Source organism: Balearica regulorum, chromosome W (genome assembly GCF_011004875.1).
Source record: "Balearica regulorum gibbericeps isolate bBalReg1 chromosome W, bBalReg1.pri, whole genome shotgun sequence".
NCBI lineage: Eukaryota > Metazoa > Chordata > Aves > Gruiformes > Gruidae > Balearica > Balearica regulorum.
In genome coordinates, this window is record NC_046219.1 from 15086223 (window position 1) to 15112227 (window position 26005).

Sequence of the window (26005 nt, forward strand, 5' to 3'; positions counted from 1 at the left end):
TTGCGACATTCACTTGTTATCAGGGCCTTACAGAGGCCCACTTTACTCCAACTTAAAAAGAGATATTGGCAGCATATTAAGGGGTTGGATCTGCTTCAGAAGTGATTGGCACTGAAGCACAACTTCTCCTGGCATCCCGACTGCTGGTGCTGGGCTGGATGTTCAAAGAGAGGGCCCCTTCTACACACCATGCAACCGATGCTACGTGGAGTAAGTGGGTTGCACTGATCACACAACGGGCTTGAATAAGAAACCCCAATCGTCCAGGAATTCTGGAAGTGATCATGGACTGGCCAGAAGGCAAATATTTCAGAATGTCACCAGAGGAGGAGGTGACATGTGCTGAAGAAGCCCCACCATATAATAAACTAACAGAAGATGAGAAACCATATGCCCTCTTCACTGATGGGTCCTGTCGCATCGTGGGAAAGCATCGAAGGTGGAAGGCCGCTGTATGGAGTCCTACACGACGAGTTGCAGAAGCTGCTGAAGGAGAAGGGGAATTGAGCCAGTTTGCAGAGATGAAAGCCATCCAGCTGGCTCTAGACATTGCTGAAGGAGGAAAAGTGACCGATGCTCTACCTCTATACTGACTCATGGATGGTGGCCAATGCCCTGTGGGGGTGGTTACAGCAATGGAAGCAGAGCAACTGGCAACGCAGAGGCAAACCCATCTGGGCTGCCCCACTGTGGCAAGATATTGCTGCCCGGCTAGAGAAGCTGGTTGTAAAAGTACGTCATGTAGATGCCCACGTACCCAAGAGTCGGGCCACTGAGGAACATCAGAACAACCAGGAGGTGGATCAGGCTGCCAAGATTGAAGTGGCTCAGGTAGATCTGGACTGGCAACATAAGGGTGAATTATTTATAGCTCGGTGGGCCCATGACACCTCAGGCCATCAAGGAAGAGATGCAACATATAGATGGGCCCGTGATCGAGGGGTGGACTTGAGCATGGACGCCATCTCACAGGTCATCCATCAATGTGAAACATGCACTGCAATCAAGCAAGCCAAGCGGGTAAAGCCTCTGTGGTATGGAGGCCGATGGCTGAAATATAAATATGGGGAAGCATGGCAAATCGACTACATCACGCTCCCACAAACCTGCCATGGCAAGTGCTATGTACTTACAATGGTGGAAGCAACCACTGGATGGCTGGAAACATATCCTGTGCCCCATGTCACCCCCCGGAACACTATTCTGGGTCTTGAAAAGCAAGTCCTGTGGCGACATGGCACCCCAGAGAGAATTGAGTCAGACAATGGGACTCATTTTTGGAACAACCTCATAGACACCTGGGCCAAAAGAGCATGGCATTGAGTGGGTGTATCACATCCCCTATCATGCACCAGCCTCTGGGAAAGTTGAAAGGTACAATGGACTGCTAAAGACTACCCTGAGAGCAATGGGTGGTGGGACCCTCAAACATTGGGACACACATTTAGCAAAGGCCACCTGGTTAGTTAACTCTAGGGGGTCTACCAATTGAGCTGGCCCTGCACAATCAAATCTTCCATGTACTGTAGAAGGGGATAAAGTTCCTGTAGTGCACATGATGAATATGCTAGGGAAGACAGTCTGGCTTAGCCCTGCTTCAGACAAAAGCAAGCCCATCTGCAGGATTCCTTTTGCTCAGGGACCAGGGTGCACTTGGTGGGTGATGAGAAAGGATGGGGCAGTCCAATGTGTACCTCAAGGGGATTTGATTTTGGGTGAGAATAGACAATATATTAAATTGTATCATGTTAATTGCTAAATAAACCTGTCATTGTACATTATCATTGCCACAATTACTATATGCTTTATCAACAGTATTACAGTAAGAATCACCCAAATTAATGAAGGATGAATGCCATGATGATAGAACTAGAACTACCCTTAGCAATCGGCGCCCACCAATTTCCTTGAAAAATCAACATCTTCAACCCACAGACCACGAGCATGGACCACGCCAGATACACAGCCGCGAGTTCCAGATGCAGCATGCAACAATCCAACAGCACATGTCATCACTCCTGCCCTGAGAGACTGTTATGACAGATGGAGCCCAAAGTCACAGACTAAATGAACTCAATGGACACCATAGAGGGATAGCCTATAGACTAGGGGGATGATATCTGTGTGTGTATATGTATTTCAAACACAGGGAAAATGATGGTGATTAATTGGGAAGTGTAGGATCTGGGCATGACATAGATGGTATGGAATAAGGGGTGGATAATGTCCTGGGTTCGGCTAGGATAGAGTTAATTTTCACCAGAAGCTGGGATGGGACACAGCCAGGACAGGTGACCCAAACTAGCCAAAGGGGGTATTCCATACCATATGACATCATGCTCAGTATAAAAGGGGGCTAGTCGGGGAGGGATGGCACGGCTCCAGGACACATGGCTCAGGGATGGTCCAGCTTCGGGATGGGTCTGAGCATGCAGTCTGAGTTGTACAGTCATTGGGTGAGAAACTGCATTGTGTGTCACCAGTTTTGTATATTCTGTTAAGTACTGTTGTTATTTCCCTCTCCCTTTGCTGTCCCAGTAAACTGTCCTTATCCCAACCCATGAGTTTTACCCTTGTCTTCCCATTCTCCTCCCCATCCTGCTGGGGGAGGGGGGACTGTGATCAAGCGGCCGCATGGTGCTCAGCTGCCAGCTGGGGCTAAACCACAACACTGTGACACTTCCGTGCAGGCTGGAGCTTTGCCCCTCAGCAGCAGCCTCAGCTAGTTTTATATGAAGATGTTAATGAAATTCAGGATCTCTTAGTTTTCAAAGTGCTGCATAATTGCTAGCTGTTATTGTCTGAAACCACATTTGCAAGATGCATTCTCAACAGCCAGACAGTTTGGGGAAAAGAAACACTTAATGTGGGAGATGCTCCTGCAGAGGATACAGCCTCGCAATACCTTCACCAAGCATTCACATATCGTCTTCACTGCCCAAGCACCACAGTTTTCAAGCAGAAACCTGTGGGCAACATCCTACCTGAACTCCCCCCAGCCATTGCCATAAATTCAGGGTTTCTCTGCCTCATTTCTCTGTATAGCCATGTAGACTCCTTCATCACACCATCATCATCAGGTAGCAAAGCCAACAGTGGCTTGCAAAGGGACAGGTCTACAAGCTCCCCACTCTCAATTGCAACATCCAGAAAGCTCTGGCAAAGCCTACATATTACCCTTTCTACCCTGCTCACAGCACTGCTGAGACTTTGCAGCAGAGTGGACTGTGTGCTTCCATGCAAGCACTTGTGATCCCTTCTAGACTCCTCTTCCTCATCTGCCTTGAAAAGCAGAAGCCTAGGAAATGCTGGGTTTGATCAGGCGTTGGCAAAGCCACAGGCATGACTGTTATTTCAAGCATGCGATTCAGTGAGAGCCTAGAGCACCCCAGAAGGAGAATGAGTGGATTTTGTCTTGAGCTTTGTGATTATATTTCATCCAAAAAACTCAGTGACTTTGGATGGGATCCTACACCTATACAAAGTCTGATCAATGGCTCAGTGCTGCTCAGCAAGGGTTTCAGTGACAAATTCAGCCTTTCCCTGCAGGACCCAGGATATCCCATCCCTCATTCGTGTCTTCACTCATCCAAACCCACTTGCATCCAAACTTTGGAGGACTTGTTGGGTCATACAAAGCTTACACTGTGCCTTCTTGCTATCATTTGGCTCTGGGAGATGGATTTTGCAGTGCATCATTTTTTATGATGCATGGGACAGTCCTGTATGAAGTCTGGCCACAGACGGACCACTCAGTCCTTGGTGACAAAGAGCAGGAAGCATCTGCAGGCCAACTCCAATTTGGGACATACCTCCATCTGGCTTGTACATGAGGGCAGGCAGGACTTTCTGAAGGGAGTGTCCCAGGTCCTCCAGGGTGCTTGAGGGATGAGTATGGCTCAGAGATGGAGAACATCCCTGAGAAAAGAAGCTATGGATGCTGCAAGTGTACTTGGGTTCAACAGGAGACAAGCTCATGGGAGAGAGAGGCCCACTGTGGACATCTAAATACTCACATGGTGGCCAGCACCCCCTGCCCCTGGCCACTAACTGCAGGGGATGATGACGGAGCTGGCAGTCACACATGGCTCTGCATGGCCCAGCAGCATCAGTGTTAACCAGGCTCTGCCCTGGCCCTGCCACGAGTGCACATTTGCCTGCAGAGCTGTGCTTCCAGAATGCTCCTTGTAATTACATTCCCTGCCACCATGCAGGTGAGTTATTAATATTTATTAGGCTCAATTATTCATGGCCTTTTTAGGATCCTGTTTAAGTCCTGCTTGAGATCTCCAGGCTAGCAATCACAAAAGTTGCTTTCCAGAGGAATTACAGTAAATCAATACTTTGGAGATTTTTCCAGGCAGTCATAAAACTCATGGCTGGAGCTGCCCAGAAAGGAGCCTCATACCCAGCCCTCAGAGGTCCAGAAGTGTTGCACAGGAGCGAGTGGTGCTTGAGCCTTCCTGGGGTGGGGTGCAGAGTCCCGGGATATCACGTGCCCTCTCACCACCACCTGCATGGAGGTCACACTGGCCATCTTCTTCTGAAGCTGTAAGGGACAAACAGCCCAGGGATAATGGTTTGGAGTTTACTCTCAGTCAAAAGGACACCCAGTGAGGATGGAGAACAAACTATGATGTTCACAGCAGAGCAAGGCAAAGTAGTCAGCAGCCAGGAGGATGCAGCCTGTCCTGGCAGCTGTGACAGGGGATGCCCATGCTTGTCCCAGCTCCTGGTTGATTCTCAGTCCATAGTTGGGAAGCCACAGGGAGAGTGCATGATCTGGGAGGGACACCCCAGGGTGCTCACACTGGGCACACCCCATGACACAGGGCATCCCACTGAGCCCTGTCCACTTTGCTCCATCAAAGCAGGGCCAGCAGCAGCTAGAGCCATGCACACAGCCTGGAGGAGGAGGATTTACCTTCCTACCCCGTTGATACCCTGATTTACACTGTAGAAAGCTCTGGGCGAGTCCCAGTACCAGACACCAAGCACACCAGGCCCCAGGGGTGTGTGGGAGGAGGCATCATGTGCAGCAGACATGAACTGCCAGGGCAGCGCTCTGTCGGCAGAAAGCCATCTGGACCACTCGAGATGCTCGGCAAGGCTAATAAGCCAGGGCTTAGCACCATGCTAACTGCACTCACCGAGTCATCTCATGGCTGCTTGCAAAGCCCTGAGCAGTGCAGATGATCCCAGTGCTTCCCCAGCAAAGCCTGAGCCATGTTTCTGTGCTGATCTCTGCACCTGCTCCCAGCCTGAGGCTTGGGGCAGCTACCCCACAGCCCCCAGCCACTTCCAGCTGCCCTCAGCACTGTAGAAATGGCAGATGGGACATGGGACTCCCAGGGGAACCACATGCTGCTGGAAGGAGCTGTGGGGTGGGCAGGGTCCCTGTCATGGTTTTGCCCCAGCCAGCTGAGCACCATGCAGCAGCTTGCTCACTCCTCCCCTCCCCACAAGGGCATGGGGAGGAGAATGGGGGGAAAAAACCAAAAACTCGTGGGTTGAGATAAAGACAGTTTAATAGGATAACAAAGGAAGAGAATAATAATAATAACAATAATAATAATGACAACAATAACAACAATAATACAAATGATACACAAATACAATTGCTCACCACATGCAAAAGGAAAATAAAACAATCCAACACCCAGTCTGTTTCCGAGAAGTGAATCTGCCTCCTGGCTAGCCTCCCCAGTTATATATATAGGAGCATGACATTATGTGGTAGGGAATATCCCTTTGGCCAGTCTGGGTCAGCTATCCTGGCTGTACTCTCCCAGCTTCTTGTGCACCTGGCAGGGCATATGAAGCTGAAAAGTTCTTGACTTAGTGTAGACATGACAACTACCTAGTAACAACTAAAAACATCAGTGTATTATCAATATTATTCTCATACTAAATCCAAAACACAGCACTATACCAGCTACTAGGAAGAAAAAATAATTCTATCATCTCAGCTGAAACCAGGACAGTCCCCTAGGGACGTGGCCCTGCAATCCTACATAACAAGGGTGAGCAGACAGCCTCTCTGGTGGTGCTGGTTGATGCTCATTGACCACGATGGGGCTTGAGGCATGCAGAGCTCACGTAGACACCTGGGACCAGATGCGTGGATGGGAAGGAGAGAGTTCATGTGAGAAAAACAGCCCTCTGCCACCCTCCAGGCCCTTCCCTTGGCAAGGGTTGGTCTCCAGAGAGCTGGGGGCAGGGAGGAGGTGCACAGCCAGGAAAAACCATGGTGCACAGGCTCTTCTCTGGAGATCAAGAAATGCCTAAGGAGCAGCTTTGTCTACAGTGATTGCCAGCACGCAAAGGATGGAGCGATTCACTGAGCACAGAGAAGGAGCAGGGGTTTGAAGGGAAGCAGTCCTACATGTTGAAGCCTCAGCGATGAGCAGGCAGAAGGTACTGGCTGCTTCTCCAAAGCCAGGGTGATGGCCCTGTGCCACCAGGCTCACACACCACTCGGGTGGGTGTCAGAGCCCAGCCAGGGGATGCCAGAATGGAGAGAAGCTGGGCAGAGGCACTCAGATGCCACAGCAAGGGCCATCCCATGAGACAGGATGTCAAAAAAGCCACGTGTCACCCTCAAAACCTAGGTTTCCTTGTATGTCATCCTTCCTCTGACCTGCCTTCCCCTCTCCCCATTCCCCTCTCCCTGTGTCCCTGCAGCAGCCAATGCCTCCTGTCTTGACATGGCCCTCCTTTGACTAAAATCTGCAAAACCATGCTGTGCTCTGGGCTCCAGCATGGCTCAGCATATAAAATTTTGATCTGTTAAAGGGATTTGCAGAAGCTGGGTGAGCAGAATGCCCTATACCTCTAATGGGAAGAGATTTGTTAAACAAACTAGGGGCACAAATAATCTTTGATAAAAACAAAATTTGAGTTCATATTCCACAAAGTAATGTCTGGGAAGCACAAACATATGTATTACAGGAATTACTGAAGACAATGGAAATCGGAGGGAAAAAAAGTACCAGTCAACGCTCTTTCTGAGATAGAGGACGCTGTAACCCCTTTTGTATGGGCAACCGAGCAACCTGGAAAAGCTAAATCGGCTGAACCGGTAAAAATAGAATTGAAGCCAGGAGCTAAGCTGGTAAGACGAAAACAGTATCCTATGAAATTGGAAGCCCGTGTTGGACTGGAACCTATTCTAAACAATTTCCTCAAATATGGACTATTACAGGAGTGCCAGTCAAAATATAATATCCCAATTCTACCTGTTAAGAAGCCACATTCACAGGAATACCGATTGGTACAAGATTTGAGAACTATCAATCAAATAGTAGTGGATGTCCATCCGGTAGTGCCTAACCCCTATGCTTTGTTAACTACCATAATTGACTCCAATGTTTATTTTACAGTATTAGACTTGAAGGATGCTTTCTTCTGCATTCCCTTAGAAGAACAAAGCCAGAAGCTGTTTGCCTTTGAATGGGAAAGTCCCATGACTGGATGAAAAATGCAGTTATGCTGGACAGTGCTTCCCCAAGGATTCAAGAATAGCCCCACGATTTTTGGTGATGTACTTGCGAAGGAACTGGAACAGTGGCAAGGTAAGGAAGCTAATGTTACCTTGTTACAGTATGTAGATGATATACTGCTGGGGACAGACACGGCTGAAGAATGTAAAAAAGCAACCATAAGTCTACTGAACTTTTTGGGGCTAGCAGGATATCAAGTGTCATGGAAAAAGGCACAAGTCATTCAGACAACTGTGACTTATCTAGGATTTGAGATATCCCAAGGGGAAAGGAAATTAGGGATCAAAAGAAAAGCAATATGTTAAATTGCACCTCCTAAATCAAAGAGAGAACTTAGAGCATTTTTAGGAATGGCTGGATGGTGTCATCTGTAGATTCCTAATTCTGGATTAATGGCCAAACCCCTGTATGAAGCTGTTAAGGGGCCAGGAGAGCTATTAGAATGGACTCCAGACTGCCAAAAAGGATTCGACGCAATAAAAATCGCTCTCATGAGTGCCCCGACTTTAGGCCTTCCAAATCTGACAAAGCCTTTCGAACTATATGTGTGTGAAAGGGAACATCAGGCATTGAGAATACTCATACAGAATTTAGGAAATTGGAAAAGATCAGTGGCTTACTTTTCAAAACAACTAGATAAAGTAAGTTCCGGGTGGCCAGGATGCCTGAGGGCAGTGGCCGCTGCTGTATTGTTGATACAGGAGGCACAAAAATTGACTTTGGGACAGAAAATCACTGTCTATGTGCCACATGCTGTTGGAACAGTGTTAGAACAGAAAGGACATCATTGGCTGTCCCTGAGCAGAATGGTACAATACCAAGCAAAAAAACTGCTTGAACAGGAAGACATCATAATGAAGGTGTCTAGTGCCTTAAATCCAGCATCTCTGTTACCCCTACATGAAAGAGAAGAATTAGCACGATTGTCTACAAACTATTGAACAGGTATATTCCAGCCATGCAGACCTGAAAGGTGTCCCCTTACGAGATCCTGATTGGGAACTCTTCACTGACGGGAGCAGTTTTGTGATCAAGGGGGAGTGGAAAGCTGGATATGCTGTCATTACTCTGGAAAAAGAGACAGAGGCACAACCACTGCCAGTGAACACTTCTGCTCAGAAGGCCGAGTTAATTGCATTAACCTGAGGTTTAGAGATGTCGGAAGGAAAGTGGGCCAATATTTATACCGATTCGAAATATGCCTTTGTGTTACAGCAAAATTGAATGCAACCAAGACTATTGCTGCTAAGGGCAACCATTGTATAGACCTATCCCTGTGTTAGTTAATGTATATCTAAAAAACGTACTAATAAAGATGTGATTTTCAAGAAGTAGAAGCGTAACTGATAAATTGTTAGTTTGACCAACAAGCCTTGAAGAATCATTGAGGATTGCCAAAGAAGGAGGAAATTAGGGGAAAGGTAATTCCAACAGGGGGAGATCGTGACCACTGACCCATGGACCACCCACCCTAATTACACCACCGACTCATAAGAAAGAACTATTAGGCATGTGCACTAATTTACATAGGAGGTGAAGGTTTATCAACTAATCATATAATGATAATACATATGTATTAGAAAGATGAATATATTAATGTTGTATGTATAAATAACCACTGATTTGTAGCTTTGGGGGTGCTGTCTTGGGACAGATACCCATATCTGCGCAAATATGCAATAAAATACCTCTGCTCTGTGTGTATATTGCCATATTGCACATTGGGTAAACGAACCCCCAGTTTTGGGACAACAGTTTTTGGCACCCCAGATGGGACAGCGCTGACAGCCTTGCCCAGATCGTCTTGCTGTACCCAATGGGGAGAAGCGGACCGACTGGACTCCAGCGCGCACTGACCTGTTGATCGGGGACTTCATCAGGTCCTCTCCCACAGTCGGGCGTTAAGCAACACAACGGTGCAACACTATTGGAAAAAGAGATATTTTCTACTAGATAAAGGGAAAAGGGAAACATCTCTTGGGGAAGTAGCACACATCTGGGGACATTTTGTTCCATCTGAGCTCATAACTGTACTGTTTCTACACACTGGTTTTAACATGGGAGATGTCCTTCATTCTATTTTAACAGTGGGAGATGTCCCTCATTCTTTTTTAATGGTGGGACACATCCCTCGTTCTGTTCTGAATTTGTGTACACACTGGTTTTAATGGCGGGAGACGTCCCTCGTTCTGTTCTGAATTTGTGAATTGTGTAAGAAATTGTGTTGGGTTTGCGTGGCAAGGTTTTGGTAGCGGGTGGGGGCTATAGGGGTGGCTCCTGTGAGGAGCTTCTAGAAGCTTCCACTGTGTCTGACAGAGGCAATGCCAGCCAGCTCCAAGATGGGCCCGCCCCTGGCCAAGGCCAAGCCAATCAGCGCCTCTGTGATAACATATTTAAGAAGGGAGAAAAAAAAAACAAACAGTTGTGAATCAAAGAAAGTTCACTCAATAGCCAATGTGACTATTAAGCAGGTATCCTTTATTGCAGCGCTGGGAGTCGCACCGGGATATTTCCACGAACGTGCGTCTCGACGAGAAACAAATTGTTCGTGATTTATATTACAAAAGAGTTTACATATTGTGTTGGTTTTGTGTGGCAAGGTTTTGGTAGCGGGGGGGCTACAGGGGTGGCTTCTGTGAGAAGCTGCTGGAAGCTTCCCCTGTGTCTGATAGAGCCAATGCCAGCCGGCTCCAAGACGGACCCGCCGCTGGCCAAGGCCAAGCCAATCAGCGCCTCTGTGATAACATATTTAAGAAAGAGAAAAACAGTTAGAGAGTGCTTTTGCAGCCAGAGAGAGGAGGGAGAAGATGTAAGAACATCTGCAGACACCAAGGTCAGTGAAGAAGGAGGGGGAGGAGGTGCTCCAGGCGCCGGAGCAAGATTCCCCTGCAGCCCGTGGTGAAGACCATGGTGAAGCAGGCTGTCCCCCTGCAGCCCATGGAGGGAGGATGAGGGGGTGTAGCGATTCCACCTGCAGCCCGTGGAGGACCCCACGCCGGAGCAGGTGGAGACACCTGAAGGAGGCTGTGGCCCCGTGGGAAGCCCGCGCTGGAGCAAGCTCCTGGCAGGACCTGTGGATCCGTGGAGAGAGGAGCCCACGCCAGAGCAGGTTTGCTGACAGGACTTGTGACCCCGTGGGGGACCCACGCTGGAGCAGTTTGCTCCTGAAGGTCTGCACCCCGTGGAGGAGACTCACGTTGGAGAAGGCCGTGAAGGACTGTCTCCCGTGAGAGGGACCCCACGCTGGAGCGGGGGAACAATGAGTCCTCCCCCTGAGGATGAAGAAGCAGCAGAAACACCGCATGAGGAACTGACCGTAACCCCCACTCCCCGTCCCCCTGTGCCGCTGAAGGGGGGCGGAGGTTGAAGCCGGGAGTGAAGTTGGGCCCGGGAAGATGTGAGGGGTGGGGGGAGGTGTTTTTAAGATTTGGTTTTATTTCTCATTCCTCTACTCTGTTTTGCTTAGTAATAAATAAGATGAATTCCCTCTCTAAGTTCGGTCTGTTTTGCTCGTGATGATAATTAGAGAATGATCTCTCCCTGTCCTTATCTCGACCCGTAAGTTTTACCTTTTCTCCCCTGTCTAATGAAAGAGGGGAGTGATAGAGCGGCTCTGGTGGGCACCTGGCCCTCAGCCAGGGTCAACCCACCACACATATTCATTAGGTTTCCAATAAATTTAATACATATTCATTATTATTCCGGGAACTCCTGAATATATGCTAATGTCCTGATACGCCTGCGCAGTTTCTTTCTCAGGTGGTCGTCAGGGGTCGTCCTCCTCAAATCTTCCTCTTTCTCCTCTTCTTCAGTGTACAGAGTTGGGTGACCTCTTCTTCATTATCTCCGTTTTGCAAGCTCAGCAACCTTGTTATCCATCCTGCCCAGATGGTCCCAGGCTTGTTGGCATGTTGGGCCTCCCTTTATCAGGTTGCCTCAAACTTTGTGTCTTTTTCTAGTTCATACCCAAGGACTATTCCCTAATTTACGGCTTCTCTTATCCTGTTTCTGCATTCCAACTATTTTATTAATTGTTTTCTTTTGTACTGGAGCATGAGACAGGCGAAGCCTGAGTTTGTGGGGCCTGACTCAAGTATTGCCAAGTTATATTGTTTTGTTGTTGGTTTTTTTTTTTAAATTGTTCTACGCTAATTAGATTCCCCTATTCATTCCCCCCTTTTCATTAAAGTTGTTAATTCTTTCGCAAGAAGGCCTACAATACATTCTCTTTTTGCGATGTTCTCTTAAAGTATTTCCCTGACTCTACTGCGTGTCTTATCTTATTTTGTTTCCAGTTCTCATATTCTCCTGAAGTTCGCCTGCTACTACCAAAATGCACGTTGTATTAATATACAAGTCAGGATTGTCATCAGTCCTATAAGCAGGCCAAAAAGAAATAGCTGCCGGAGCCAGCCAGTCAAATTAGGTAGCCAGGAAGTTAACTTGTGCCAAATGCCTTCAAAACCCCATGAGGTACCATCTTTAGTTATTTTATGCAATACCTCGCTTTGTCTGTGGATTTTGTCTAAATCTGTGGAGATTCTACCGCTTTGGTCTATGTACATACAACAGCTTATATTTATGGTTGCACAAACACCACCTTGTGAAGCTAGTAAGAAATCAAGGGCCATTCGGTTTTGAATGACTTCTTTCGACAGACTAGTTATTTCAGTTTGCAAGGCCTGTATTGCATCAATGGTTTTGTTGTCAGTGTTTTCTAGTACCGCCGAAATGTTCACTATAGTTTTTTCTAGTTCACTTACCCCTAGCCATGGGAGAAACCATCTTACAAAACTATGGAACTTAGTAAACCTATCCGCTATAGCATTATGAGTTTTCTTTATCCTTCTGAGGGAAGTTGTTATTCTTTCATCCTGTGGGTATCGTTTGTCAACGATAGTGATGTTAGGAACTAAAGCCCCAAGAGTACAAGCTCCTTTCCATCCTAGGGGCAATCTCTTCAAAGCCAGTGTACCACATAGCCAATACCATCCCGTTCCTAATGGGACCGGGAGTCCAGTATAGTTCAGTCTTTGAAAAGCAGGATCAATCAATGTCATATTGAAGGAAATGGACTTGTTACATTTTAAATATTCTCCTATAAAGGTGCCCTTTCCTGAACTTACCAAACAGCTATTACTCGAGGTATAATTCGCTATCACGTCTACCTTCCATTCCTTGTTCCATTTGGACTGGGAATCTTTTCTAAGGGTGGTGTTGGCCCAATAAACCGGATTTGTCCAGGGGACATTAGATGGAAGTGGAACTCCTATTAAGGATATTCCGTGGCCAGAATATTTAGGCATCTGGGTGCAGATCCAACAATCATTCTTATGTAAGATTTGGGTGATGTTTTGGACTAGAGAGAAGTGTAGATTTTGATTCCATCCTTCTACCTGATTGACATGGCTCAGGACTGTTATTATCACGAGTAGTGTCCAATTGATCATAATGTCCTCTTTATTTTTATCTTAAGGGGTGATTGTGGTTCCACAGTCCATGATGCAGGGGCCTTCTTGATCCTTGAATAATGAATCCACGCGGGCTGCTCTTTGATCTTGATTGCAGTGAAGGTTGTTAACAGCACTTGAAACGGTCCATTCCACTTCTCTTCCAATGGTTTACCTGTGAAATTCTTAACATAAACCCAGTCTCCGGGTTTAAAAGGATGTATGGGTTGATCTAATCCTCTAACTCGTGTTGCTAGAACAGTTTGTTCGATTATATTTAACTGTCTCTGTAAACTAATTAGGTACTGCTACAGGTATCCTTCACCAAGTTGGGTAAGATCTTCCCCTGAATATTGCAATTGATATGGCCTCCCATACAAAATTTCAAAGGGGCTCATATTTTCTTTAGATCTCGGTTTTGTCCGAATTCTTAGTAGGGCTAATGGGAGGGCTTGATTCCACTGCAAGTTTGTTTCTTGACAAATCTTAGCTAGTTGTTGTTTGATCAAATGGTTCATTTTTTCCACTTGGCCACTAGCTTGTGGTCTGTGAGGGGTGTGTAATTGCCAATCTATTCCTAAGATTTTACTGATTTTTGTTACTACTTTTGCACAAAAGTGAGTACCTCTATCTGAGGATATTGTTGCGGGTACCCCAAATCGTGGTATCACTTCATTTAGTAACGTTTTTGTTACCTCTCTAGCCTTGTTGGTTCTACAGGGAAATGCCTCTGGCCAGCCTGAGAAGGTATCTGTTAACACCAACAAATATCTGTATCCCCCTTTTCTGGGGAGTTCGGAAAAGTCTATTTGCCAATGTTGCCCCGGACTATTACCTTTTCCTATTACACCCATCTGAATCTTGTTTGAGGTATTCGGGTTATTCTTTAGACAAATTTCACACCTTTGGGTTACTTGTTTCACAGTGGTGTACAGATTTCGACTTACTAGTTTCTGGTTTAATTGTTTATATAAAGCATCTGTACCCCAATGTGTTTTCTTATGTTCATCTAAAACTAATTTCCATAACAAATTAGAGGGTACTATTATTCGTCCATCTGGAACATAAAACCATCCATCTTTTCCTTTGTTACCTTCTAAATCATTGATTAATTTTTTATCTTCTTTGGAATACTTATCTGGCTCCAAATCAGAATTTGGAATTTGAAGTTTACCATCTGGAATTAAGGCTGCCATCACTTTACCCTTTTCTGCTGCCTTTCTAGCCTCTGAGTCTGCCAATTTATTGCCAATCTCTTGGTCGGTGTTACCTTTTTGGTGCCCTTTACAATGCATAATAGCTACTTTTTCTGGAAGATTTACGGCTTCTAGTAACTTTAGAATTTCTTTTGCATGTTTAATATATTTTCCTGGAGCAGTGAGAAGTCCTCTTTCCTTCCAGATAGCACCATGGGCATGTACAACTCCAAAGGCATACTTTGAGTCTGTCCAGATATTAATCTTCTTCCCTCTTGCCAGCTCTAACGCTCGGGTTAGGGCAATGATCTCAGCCTTTTGTGCTGATGTCCCTGCAGGTAATGATTTTGCTTCTATTACCTTTTGGGTAGTGGTCACAGCATATCCCGCTTGGCGTTCTCCGTGTTTCACAAAGCTGCTTCCGTCTGTATACCAGGAGTCCTCGGCATCGTGGAGCGGCTCCTCTTTTAGATCGGGGCGACTGGAATATACCGCTTCCATCGTTTTTAAACAGTCATGGACCACCGGCTCCAAGATTTCCCCGCTAAGGAAAGAAGCTGGGTTCACAATGTTAGTGGTGACTATAGTTATATCATCTTGTTCCACTAGTATTGCTTGGTATTTCAGAAATCTAGAGGGGGAAAGCCAGTGTCCTCCTTTTTGTTCTAACACGGCTGAAACTGTATGAGACACCATTACTGTAATTTTCTGGCCCATTGTCAATTTGCGTGCTTCCTGTACATTCAGGATAACTGCAGCTACTGCTCGTAGACATCCAGGCCACCCTTTGCTTACTTCATCCAATTGCTTAGAAAAGTAAGCTACTGCTCTTTTATAAGGGCCTAGTTGCTGAGCCAGCACCCCTAAGGCTATTCCTTGCCTCTCATGAGAAAATAGCCAGAAGGGTTTAGACACATCAGGAAGACCTAAAGCCGGTGCTCTCATCAGTTCTGTTTTCAGTTGTTCAAAGGCTCTTTTTGCTTCTCCCGTCCAGGTCAACTTTAACTGATTATCTTTTAGTAATTGATACAACGGTTTTACTAAGAGTCCATAATTATATATCCATAATCTGCACCATCCTGTCATACCTAAAAAGGTCCTAAGTTCTTTCGCTGTTCCCGGCAATGGTGTGCGGCAAATAGCTTCTTTTCGACCTTTACCGAGTTCTCTTTGTCCTCCCGAGATCTCAAATCCGAGGTAAGTGACTTGTTGCTGAATCACTTGGGCCTTTTGCTGGGAAACTTTGTACCCACTCAATCCCAGAAAATTTAACAAGCTCACTGTCCATTGGACACAGTCCTCCTTAGTAGTTGTAGCCACTAGTAAATCATCCACATATTGTAATAAAGTCCCTGTCTGAGATGGAGGAGTCCATGTTTCGAGTTCTCGGGCCAACTGGTTCCCAAAGATAGTGGGGCTATTCTTAAATCCTTGAGGTAACACCGTCCAAGTTAATTGTGTTTTTCTGCCTGTTTCAGGATTTTCCCATTCAAAAGCAAACAGCTTCTGACTCTCTGCTGCCAAGGGCAGACAGAAAAATGCATCCTTCAGGTCCAGTACGGTAAACCAAATTTGGTCATTTTTCAATTGAGTTAATAATGTATAGGGGTTTGCAACCACTGGGTGCAAATCATCTACAATCTTATTTATTGCTCTTAAATCCTGTACTAGACGATAATTCTTCCCATCTGGTTTCTTCACCGGTAAAATTGGGGTATTATACTCTGATTCACACTCAATTAGTAGTCTGAATTGTAAGAATTTGTCAATAATTTCCTTTACAGCTTTTCGATCCTCCAAGCGTAGAGGATATTGTTTAATTCTCACTGGAATTATCCCTGGTTTTAATCTAATTTCTATTGGCTTAGCATTTTTAGCCTTACCTGGTGTTCCAGATGCCCACACTCCTGGGTATACCTGATCCAAAATCTCGGTTGGTATTGCACCTTCTTTTTCAATCTGTAATAAGGACAGACTTAATACTTCAATTAGTTGGTCTCCTTTTACTCTAAATTCAATTCCTTCAGTATCAAAAACAATGTTTGCTCCCAGTTGTTCCAATAAATCTCGGCCTAATAAAGGTTTAGGGGCTCCAGGCAAATAGAGAAATTTATGCATACCTATTTGTTTTCCCAATTTATATTTTATAGGTTGCATAAAAAAAGCCTTTTCAGTTTGGCCAGTTGCTCCTATCACAGTTACAAAGTCTTTGTCCATAGGTATTAAACATTGATTCAAAACAGAGTAGGTAGCCCCTGTATCCACCAGGAATTCAACTTCCTTATCCCTGCTCCCTAGCTTTATCTTAACCAGTGGATCCGCTAGGATAGATTCCCCAGGTCCCCGTCATTCTAATTCCATTAAAGCCTTGGACTCTGAGGGACCCTGTTTCAGCTTGGGGCATTCCTTTTTCCAGTGTCCAAGTTCTCTGCAATAGGCACATTGATTACTTTTCAGCCTTATGCTAGTCCCTGAATCAAATCCTCCTTTTTCACTACCTTGCATTCTGCCTCTCCCTCCCAAGGGCCTGCCTTGATACTGTTGATTTAAGGCAGCAACAGTAGCAGTAGCTATTGTCTTTCCTAACTTTCTTCTATCATCACTTTCCCGATTTCTATATGTTCTCCAAGCTTCCTCAATCAATTTTTCCAAATCCCGTATTTCTGGTTCCCTCAGTTTTTGAAGTTTCCTCCTAATGTCTTCAGATGATTGTCCCAGAAACAATGATACCAATTGCTGCTGCCCCATATCCGACAAGGGGTCTAAAGTAGTATACTTGCGCATTGCAGTCCTTAACCGATCTAAAAATTCTGTAGGGTCTTCAGTCCGACCTTGTTTTACAGCATATAACGCTGACCAATTCACTGCTTTGGGGATTGCATTTTCTAATCCAAATTTCACCCAGTCCTGATATCGTTTTAGCATTCGGTAGTCTGTGTTATCGTTTGGATCCCAATTAGGGTTGGCCAGGGGAACATATTGATCAACTACTCCGGCCAGTGTATTAGCAGTAATTTGTGCCTGCACGTGAGTACGGGCTGTTTTTAAAATCAATTGCTTTTCTGTTTCTGTCATCGCATCCAGCATCAAATCTATGTCCTCCCAATCTGGGTTCTGGTTTTTAACTATTAACTCAAATCTTTTGGCCACCCCCGAGGGATCATCCCGGTAGTTTCTTACTTCCTTTTTCCAAGTGTCCAAATCGCTCATGTTAAAGGGAATCTTAATTCGAGTTGGTCCTCCTGGTCCCATTGCTTGCCTGAGTGGGGCTTGTATGATCGGACTTGTTCTACTACGAGTCCGGGCAGAGACTGGTATATTACCTCCCGCTGCCCTATATTCGCCCTCCTTGGGGAACCCTTCTAACAGCTCAGGAGGTGGGGGTATGTAATCTTCAATCCTCTCTTCTATTCCCCTTCCTTCATCTTTCACTTTCAAACATCTCTCTCCGATGCTGCATGCAGAACAACAGCGTTTCAACTTTCTTTGACTATCTTTTTGTTCCCTTTCTAAAGCCAATACCAAGGGGTCCTGTGGGGCTAAATTAATCCCACATTCTCTTTGCCATTCTGGATGATTTCGTAGGGTAAAAAACATATCCGCATACATCACTTCATCCCATTTACCTTCCCTCCTTAAAAACAACATTAGTTGCAATAAGGTATTATAGTTCAAAGTTCCATTAAAGGGCCACTTTTCCCCATCATCCAACTTATACAAGGGCCACCATTGATTACAATATTTTGTTAGAGTTTTCTTATCTGTCGTACCTCCTGGCGAACCTCCTATTTCTTTCCAATGTTGCAATAAGCATCCTAACGGACTCTTTTTCAAGACTTCTCCACTCTGATTACTTCCCATTTTACTATCTCGCCAACCACAAACAATCTTTACTATTTCGGTAGCACGCTCCTTTTTCTCAAGGGGTTCACACTTTACACTTAGCACACTCTATGTCTGTCCCAGATTGAATTCACAATTTCTGTTTATACCATAAACATTCAAAAATAATTATTGATTCACAATATTTTTGGGGTGTCAAAAGCAATATTCTGATTCCCACATTTATCAACAATTCTACTTCAGGGGCTGCATCATTCAGATTTTTAGTTAGTCTTTTAACACAGCAATAAAGGACATCCAAACTTACATGTCAATGCTACTATTAATCTAAATTACCCACAAGGGTATCATTAATCATTCGCTTCGTCCTTCTGCGGCTGTTTCCCTCGCGGGATAACAGAACCGCGGATCCGGACTCCACACTCGCTTCGTACGTGATTGTACATCTCACACACTCACACAAATTCAAACACCTCAAGTTATACTTGAGAAAGAAAAAAAGAAAATTCTTGAAACTGTAACTGTTAAGCTCCTAAACAACCAATACCTCCAGACAGTTACTTTTCAAGTGCGTGTGTGTGTGTGTGTGTGTAACAGTAACTGTTAAACTCCTAGACAACCAATACCTCCAGTCAGTTACTGTCCCAATGTATGCGAATAAGACGCTAGCAGTCCCGCATACGCTCAACCCTGCGTTATAACGTAACGACCTACGGGGAGCCACCAAACAACCGGTTCCAAAAACGGAGTAGTAACTGTTAAACTCCTAAACAACCAATACCTCCAGACAGTTAAACAAATAAAAATAAAAGCAAAATATTTTAAAGAATACCTTTCAATAGATGGTCCTTGTCTGTCCCCGCAGTGATCCGATTGAGGAGAGGAGTCTCTCCGGAGAAATCCCCGGGGGTACCCAAGAGAGTCCCAATCTCAATGGGTCCTGCAGCCGGGCAGAGAGGGTCCCATCTGGGTCGCCAATCTGAATCAAAGAAAATTCCCTCAATAGCCAATGTGACTATGAAGCAGGTATCCTTTATTGCAGCGCTGGGAGTCGCACCGGGATATTTCCACGAACGTGCGTCTCGACGAGAAACAAATTGTTCGTGATTTATATTACAAAAGAGTTTACATATTCATTAGGTTTCTGATACATTTAATACATATTCATTATTATTCCGGGAACTCCTGAATATATGCTAATGTCCTGATACGCCTGCGCAGTTTCTTTCTCAGGTGGTCGTCAGGGGTCGTCCTCCTCAAATCTTCCTCTTTCTCCTCTTCTTCAGTGGACACAGTTGGGTGACCTCTTCTTCATTATCCCCGTTTTGCAAGCTCAGCAACCTTGTTATCCATCCCGCCCAGATGGTCCCAGGCTTGTTGGCATGTTGGGCCTCCCTTTATCAGGTTGCCTCAAACTTTGTGTCTTTTCTAGTTCATACCCAAGGACTATTCCCTAATTTACGGCTTCTCTTATCCTGCTTCTGCATTCCAACTATTTTATTAATTGTTTTCTTTTGTACTGGAGCATGAGACAGGCGAAGCCTGAGTTTGTGGGGCCTGACTCAAGTATTGCCAAGTTATATTCTTTTTTTTTTTTTTTTTTTAAATTGTTATACGCTAATTAGATTCCCCTATTCATTTGGGGGGAAGCTTTTGCAGCTGGAGAGAGAAGTGAGAAGATGTAAGAAACTCTGCAGACACCAAGGTCAGTGCAGAAGGAGGGGGAGGAGGTGCTCCAGGCGCCAGAGCAGAGATTCCCCTGCAGCCCATGGTAAAGACCATGGTGAAGCAGGCTGTCCCCCTGCAGCCCATGGAGGGAGGATGAGGGGGTGTAGAGATTCCACCTGCAGCCTGTGGAGGACCCCATGCCAGAGCAGGTGGAGGCACCTGAAGGAGGCTGTGGCCCTGTGGGAAGCCCAGGCTGGAGCAAGTCCCTGGCCAGACCGGTAGACCCATGGAGAGGGGAGCCCGCGCCAGGGCAGGTTTGCTGGCAGGACTTGTGACCCTGTGGGGGACCCACGCTGGAGCAGTTTTCTCCTGAAGGTCTGCACCCCATGGAAGAGACCACGCTGGAGCAGTTCGTGAAGGACTGTAGCCCGTGGGAGAGACTCCATGTTGGAGCAGAGGAACGCTGAGAGGAGTCCTCCCCCTGAGGACAAAGAAGCGGCAGAAACAACTGTGCGCTGCACTGACCGCAACCCCCATTCCCCGCTCCGCCCCCCCCCCCCCCCCCGTGCCGCTGCGGGGGGCGGAGGTTGAAGCCGGGAGTGAAGTTGAGCCTGGGAAGATGGGAGGGGTGGGGGGAGGTGTTTTAAGACTTGATGTTATTTTCTCTTTGCTCTATTCTGTTTTGTTTAGTAATAAATTAGATGAATCTCTTTTCTAAGTTCAGTCTGTTTTGCTCGTGATGATAATTAGTGAGTGAGCTCTCCCTGTCCTTATCTCGACCCAAGCCTTTTGTTATACTTCTCCTCCCCGTCATGCTGGGGGAGGGGTGAGCGAGCAGCCGCGTGGTACCTTGTTGCCGGCTGGGCCTAAACCACGACAGAAATGTTGGGTTATTCTTTACCAATATGGGCAATGCTACTTCTCAGGAGACTCCCCTTTGTTTTCCCTTAGGATGCATCCTGAAATATAGGAATAAGTTTGGAGGGGACTCCATGACAAAAGATAAATTAAAACAATATTGTAATCAATGGTGGCCACAGTATAAATGAGATGATGGTGAAAAATGGCCTGAAAACGGATCTGTTAAGAATATGAGATACCTTATGTGGATTTGTTCTTTGCTCTATGAAATGATTGGGAAGTTAGAAAAAATCGTGGACTTGTGGATTCTAAACCTCTTTTGGAATATTTGTTTAGTACAGAGGAAAAGAGAACAGTTATAGAAAAAGCTAAAGAAGGAGCAACCCAGGAATATGGGGGAGTGCCTAACATGGATATCTATCTCCCAAGGGGGGATCCCAGGTGGGATTCAAATACTAATGGAGAGTTACAAAAAATAAAAGAGTACTAAAAATTTATCCTGTATGGTATCCAGCATGGAATCCAGAAATCACAGAATCGGGCAAAATTGTATGAAATATGACAGGGAGATATGGAACCTCCATCTGTCTTTTATGAAAGATTATGTGAAGTGGTTCGGAAGTGGACTAACCTGGACCCCAAGGATGGAAATAATTCTAAACTTTTTAATGTGTTGCTTATTGGTCAAGCAGCATTTGACATTAGAAAGAAATTACAGAAAGTAGACAGTGCTGATGGCATGACAATATCTCAATTGTTATTGATTGCTTATTGGGATTTAGAGGCAGAGGTGGTAGTCGTGGAAATATCAGAGAAAGCCATTGTGATATTCCTGTAGGAGTGAATCAGTGTGCCTATTGTAGACAAGAAGGGCACTGGAAAAAAGATTGTCCACAGAAAAAAGGAATGGAAGCAGCTACCGGGTTATTGGCAGAAATAGGGTTAGATTGAAAGGGGCCAGAGGAATCTATTAAAGTCTCCCCAGCCAATCCTCTGGTTCCAGTAAAGCTGGGGAATGAAACAGTAGATTTTTTTTTAATAGATAGTGGAGCAACTCACTCAGTACTTACTGATTGCAAGGGACCTTTAAGTAAAATTAAAACTAGTGTAATTGGTGCCACCGGGAAAAGATCATTTTTTACAACCAATGGAGTGTACTATTGGAAACATTATAGTAACTCATTCCTTTCTCTATATGCCTGAGTGCCCCTTGCCACTGTTGGGATGAGATTTATTATGTTAAATGCACAAAAAACCTTTTCTGAAAATTTGGCAGAGTTACACATTCCCCCAGAAAATGCCTGGAAAGCACAGATGTGCCTCCTGACTCAAGGTGAAAAGGATGTGTGGTGGGTTGACCCTGGCTGAGGGCCAGGTGCCCACCAGAGCCGCTCTATCACTCCCCTCTTTCATTAGACAGGGGAGAAAAGGTACAACGAAAAAAAACTTACGGGTCGAGATAAGGACAGGGAGAGATCATTCTCTAATTATCATCACGAGCAAAACAGACCAAACTTAGAGAGGGAATTCATCTTATTTATTACTAAGCAAAACAGAGTAGAGGAATGAGAAATAAAACCAAATCTTAAAACACCTCCCCCCACCCCTCCCATCTTCCCGGGCTCAACTTCACTCCCAGCTTCAACCTCCGCCCCCCCTCAGCAGCACAGGGGGACGGGGAGTGGGGGTTACGGTCAGTTCATCACGCGGTGTTTCTGCCGCTTCTTCATCCTCAGGGGGAGGACTCCTCTCATTGTTCCCCTGCTCCAGCGTGGGGTCCCTCTCACGGGAGACAGTCCTTCACGACCTTCTCCAACGTGAGTCTCCTCCACGGGGTGCAGACCTTCAGGAGCAAACTGCTCCAGCGTGGGTCCCCCACGGGGTCACAAGTCCTATCAGCAAACCTGCTCTGGCGTGGGGTCCTCTCTCCACGGATCCACAGGTCCTGCCAGGAACTTGCTCCAGCGCGGGCTTCCCACGGGGTCACAGCCTCCTTCAGGTGTCTCCACCTGCTCCGGCGTGGGGTCCTCCATGGGCTGAAGGTGGAATCGCTACACCCCCTTATCCTTCCTCCATGGGCTGCAGGGGGACAGCCTGCCTCACCATGGTCTTCACCACGGGCTGCAGGGGAATCTTGCTCCGGCGCCTGGAGCCCCTCCTCCCCCTCCTTCTGCACTGACCTTGGTGTCTGCAGAGTTTCTTACATCTTCTCACTCCTCTCTCTGGCTGCAAAAGCTCTCTCTAACTGTTTTTCTCTTTCTTAAATATGTTATCACAGAGGCGCTGATTGGCTTGGCCTTGGCCAGTGGCGGGTCTGTCTTGGAGCCGGCTGGCATTGGCTCTAACAGACACAGGGGAAGCTTCTAGCAGCTTCTCACAGAAGCCACCCCTGTAGCCCCCCCGCTACCAAAACCTTGCCACGCAAAACCAACACAACCAACAAGCCTTGAAGAATCATTGAGGACTGCCAAAGAAGAAGGAAATTAGGGGAAAGGTAATTCCAACAGGGGGAGATCGCGACCACTGACCCATGGACCACCCACCCTAATTACACCACCGACTCACAAGAAAGAACTATTAGGCATGTGCACTAATTTTCATAGGAGGTGAAGGTTTATCAACTAATCATATAATGATAATACATATGTATTAGAAAGATGAATATGTTAATGTTGTATTGTGGTGGGTTGACCCTGACTGAGGGCCAAGTGCCCACCAGAGCCACTCTATCACTCCCTTGCCACTCAAACCCAACACATTCTACCCCTCGCCTCTGTGAATCACATTTTTAAGAATTATCATTAAAATATACATTCAACACAAAACTTCACAAACACTAATCACATCAACAAAGGAAAAGGAAAAAAAAATTCCCCACACCAAAATCAAAAAAACACTATCACAACACCAAACAAGAGTGGACAATCTACACACAAAATCTACCTCTAGTCCCTTCACCACTATTTCACTCTCAAGTTACGTTCAGTCAATGTTTTGCCCATTACCTCTTCCAATTACTATCCTTATCTCGATTTTCTCGTGCCCCACGTTGGGCACCAAAAAAGGACTGTGATGGGTTGACCCTGGCTGGGGCCCAGGTGCCCACCAGAGCCACTCTATCGCTCGCCTCCTCAGCAAGGCAGGGAGGGGAGAAAGGAAGATGGAGAAAAACAACCCCAAACTCGTGGGTCGAGATAAAGGCAGTTTAATGTAGCTAAAGCAAAAAGCCGCGCCCGGAAGCAAAGCAAAAAGCAAAAGATTATTCTCTACTTCCCATCAGCAGGCGATGTCCGGCCACTTCCTGGGAAGTAGGGCTTCAGTATGTGTGCCCCTTACTCCAGAAGACAAACGTTGTAAAAAAAAAAAAAAAACAATGAATGCCTCCGCCCTGTTCCTCCCCCTATTCTCAGTTTCTTATTGCTGAGCAGACATCATATGGTATGGAATATCCCTTTGGTCAGTTTGGGTCAGCTGTCCTAGCTGTGTCCCCTCCCAAGATCTTGCCCACCCCAGGCCTGCTGCTGGGGAAAAAAAAATGTTGGAAAGACAGCCTTGATGTGTGCTGGCACTGCTCAGTAGTAGCCAAAACCCTGGTGTGTTATCAACACCTTGCTAGCTACCAATACACAGCGCAGCACCATGAGGGCTGCTGTGGGGAGAATTAACTCCATCTCAGCCAGACCCAATACAATCTCCAATGTTATTACTGTGCTGGGGGAGCTATTTTGTGGGGAGACAACTTTTAAGTGAGGCAATACTGAAACGTGCCCTGAGGCAGCCAGTCCCCGGGGTGGCAGGGTGTGTGGAAGGATTTGGGCAGGTTCCTAGGGCGATTATCACCTCCTATAGCCTGGAACTTCACACCTGAACAGGCAAGCAATCCCAGCAAACTGACACGCCACCTGATAGAAGGGTGTCTTGCCTACCCCAATGAAAACCAACAGCTTCTAGCACTGTACTGGGGCCTGGCCTGGGCCTATCGAGCCACAGTGCAGAACTCTCAGAGGACTGTGGTTGAGGAAGGCACCCAAACTGCAGCTGAGGACACCGTGGCTGAGATAGGGACACAAACAATAACAACTACAGTAATTGCCCCAGTAGTAAAAAAGAAACAGTGGACCAGGAGGTCAACAGGTCCCTATCATCGATTAGTAAGGGAAGAGGAAGAAGAGGAGGAGAGGTTTGAGCAGGAAGCTGGTCCTTCAGCAAAGAAGTGGGAGGAAGGAGTGAGAGAAATAAGACAAGATAGCAGCTATGTCTCTACCAGCTAACAAGGAGACACAAGCCTTCCTGGGCCTTGTAGGGTTCTGGAGAAGGCATATTCCAGGTTATAGTCAGCTTGTGAGCCCTCTCTATCGAGTAACCCGGAAAAAGAACTATTTTGAATGGGGCCTTGAGCAACAACAAGCCTTTGAGCATATCAAACAGGAAATAGCTCGTGCAGTAGCTCTTGGACCTGTTCGGACAGGACCAGCTGTACAAAATGTACTCTACACTGCAGCTGGGGAGCATGGCCTCACCTGGAGCCTCTCGCAGAAAACAGCAGGAGAAACCCGAGGTCGACCATTAGGGTTTTGGAGCCGGGGGTATCGAGGATCAGAAGCCCACTACACCCCAACTGAAAAAGAGATCCTAGCAGCATATGAAGGGATTCGAGCTGCTTCAGAAGTTGTTGGTACAGAAGCATCTCTCCTCTTGGCACCGCGATTGCCCGTGCTGTACTTGGATGTTCAAAGGAAACATTCCCTCTACACATCACGCAACCAGCACTACATGGAGTAATTGGGTAGCACTAATCACGCAGCGAGCTCGACTGGGGAAACCCAACCACCCAGGAATTCTGGAAGAGATTATGGACTGGCCAGAAGGTAGAGATTTTGGAGCACTGCCTGAGGAGGTGGCTCGTGCCCAAGAGGCACCACCATATAATGAGTTACCAGAAGATGAAAGGCGTTATGCTCTGTTTACTGATGGATCCTGTCATGTTGTAGGAAACCATCGGAAGTGGAAAGCTACTGTATGGAGTCCCACACGACAAGTTGTTGAGGCCACTGAAGGAGAAGGTGAGTCAAGTCAGTTCGCAGAAGTGAAAGCCACTCAGTTAGCCCTAAAGATTGCTGAACGAGAAAAGTGGCCAGTACTCTACCTCTATACTGACTCCTGGATGGTGGCAAATGCCCTATGGGGGTGGCTACAGCAGTGGAAGAAGACCAATTGGCAGCGCAGGGGTAAACCCATCTGGGCTGCTGCATTGTGGCAGGACATCGCTGCCCGGGTAGAAAACATGGCTGTGAAGGTACGTCATGTGGATGCTCACATGCCCAAAAGCCGTGCCACTGAAGAACATCAAAACAATGAACAGGTAGACAAGGCTGCCAAAATTGAAGTAGCTCAAGTGGACCTGGACTGGGAGCGTAAGAGTGAGCTATTTGTAGCTCGATGGGCCCATGAAACATCAGGACATCTAGGGAGAGATGCAACATAC

The 26005-nt window shown here is 46.3% G+C and overlaps 1 long non-coding RNA gene across 1 annotated transcript in view; it reads right to left on the reverse strand.

The window, feature by feature from the left end:
- Positions 1 to 26005, reverse strand: part of LOC142599220 (uncharacterized) — a 434245-nt gene that overhangs the window by 18162 nt on the left and 390078 nt on the right. The window lies entirely within an intron of this gene.